Raw genomic sequence first — 2,238 nt, forward strand, 5'->3', positions numbered from 1 at the left:
GCCCCTGCGAGGCTCAGGGGGCAGCGAGGGGGAGGCTTCACGCCTGGTCCCTGACAGTATCCATCTTCCCAAATTGATTTTTGATCTGCACAGTGACCTGGGAGGGAGACGCAGCGGTAACTCTCGGAAAGCGGAAAACAATATTATCGCCACAAATATGAATTACTGGCCGCCAGGCTCACTCCGGAGCCGTGAGTTATGGGACCCCGTGTCTCCTATAATTCTTGGGAGCTTTATGGAGTCAGGAGAGGCCGGGCGCTGACAAGCACTTAACAGCCAGGACCGGCCCCGCGGCTCACGGGCACTTGATTTAGCCGCGGCCGCAGGGCACGGGCTGCTCACTCCGCCTGGGAGAGAGATGATGGGCAGCGGCTCCGGGGTCACGGCCATCACTTGTCGCCGCTGCTTGTCACTCTCGGGGCAGAACACGCGTGACCCACGGAGAGCAGACCCACGGTGTCCTCGGGCCGCGGGCTCCGGGCCGCCGGGGGCACCTGCCCTTCGGACAGGAGGGTGGAGACCAGCGTGGGGCTTGCTCGGTGGCGGCACACCCTCTGGGCGGAGGGCATGGGGGCTCGAGGGCACAGCCCAGCCCAGAGAGGTCACAGCCAAAGGCCAGAGCCCACCCACCTGGCCCGGGAGGGCGCTGAGGGGCCGGGAGGAGGGTCAGTCTGGGAACTGCCTGGAGGAGAGCTGGGTTGCACCCTGCGTCCCGCCCTGGACAGGCTCTGGGCACAGGGGCCCGAGGCCCGGGGGTGGGGATGGGGACCTAGAGGGATCCCTGGGCCGGCTGCCAGGGTCCTGGCCTGGAGGAGGTGCCCTCGGTGGCCTGGCTCTGGCCCGAGAAGGCCCCAGCCACTCCTTGGGGGGCTGCAAGCGTGCGCCCCTGCTCTGGGCCTTGAAGGCACCTCTCACCGAGCAGGCTCTGGCCGGTGCCAGCGCCCACTCCTGGCGTCCGGGGCGCCCCGATCCCGCTGGTCCCGGGGAATTTGCTGGAAGTGCTGGCCAAGGTCCCTCCAGGTCCCAGGACAGCAAAGAAGGGGTGTCCCTCTGCCCTGGGTCCTAACCAGCCACCCACGGGGCGGGAGCGGGGTTCTGACCCTCCTGCCGCAGGCGTCCGGTCGGGAGGCTGTGTGGGCATCGGGGACCAGCCTGGGTGCCCCTGCAGGCGTGGGGCTCATTGCCAGGCTGAAGGCCGGGGATGGGCCGCAGCTGGGGGCCTGTCTCCCACAGAGCGGGACCAACAACACAAATGTCATGTAATTTACATGACAAAGTGGCACCATTATGGGGAGCTGACAGGATGCCGCTGGGGCAATTTCCGAAAATTATTTAAACAATGTAGTGAGTTAAATGTCAACGCTGGCTAATTATGTTTATGCTAATTGTTAATTAGCCCTATAATGGAGACAGTCTTAATTAACAATAGTTCTGAGTGCGGGAGGCGGCTCGCCTGGGTGACACGCACGCAGTCCACTCCAAAGCCCGGGGTCAGATCCCCCGGCCCTGCCAGCAGGCCCAGGAGCAGGAGACCCCCTTCCGGCCTCTGAGGGGGGCCCCCCCGCCCCCCACCTGCAGGAGAAGGAGCCGCCTCCCCCAGTCTGTGGTCTGCCCAGTCGGGACGGCCAGGGGCCCACCCTCCGTCCCCTCCCCCCACCACCTCCAGAGCATAAGTGGATCTGGGTCTCCTTCCCGGCCGGGGGGCAGCTGCTGTGGCTGCTGGGGGTCCCCATGAGCCCCCTGGGGAGGGAGAACGAGACCCCCAGCCCTGCCAGGCCCCTGGATGGGCCAGGCCCCCCATTCTCCCTCCCTGGGCCCTGGGGCCTGGGCATTTAGTGCTGAAGGAACGTCTCGGGGCGCAGGGGAGGGCCGTCCTGCACCCCCTTCCTTTGAACCGGCTTTGCAGGCTCTGGCCAGCCAGGTGGGGAGGGTCTGCCGCGCGGCATTGACCCCGAGGAGCTCCTGTGGCTGCAGATCTGGCCCCGGGCGGACCCGGGAGCAGGGTCGCCGAGCACCCAGGGCTGGCACTGGACCAGGGACCTGGGGCGTCACCTGGGGAGGGACAAGCCAGAGCCTGGTGTGACCACGATGTCTTGTGACCCCAACCTACCCCCGGCCTGCCCCCGGCCCAGGAGTGCTGGCCGTGGGGAACCAGTGCCCCAGCCCTGTCACCTGCTGGCCGTGGGGAGCCAGACCCCCAGCCCTGTCACCTGCTGGCTGTGGGGAGCCAGCCCCCAA

This window comes from Myotis davidii, unplaced genomic scaffold (genome assembly GCF_000327345.1).
Source record: "Myotis davidii unplaced genomic scaffold, ASM32734v1 scaffold665, whole genome shotgun sequence".
Classification (NCBI taxonomy): domain Eukaryota; kingdom Metazoa; phylum Chordata; class Mammalia; order Chiroptera; family Vespertilionidae; genus Myotis; species Myotis davidii.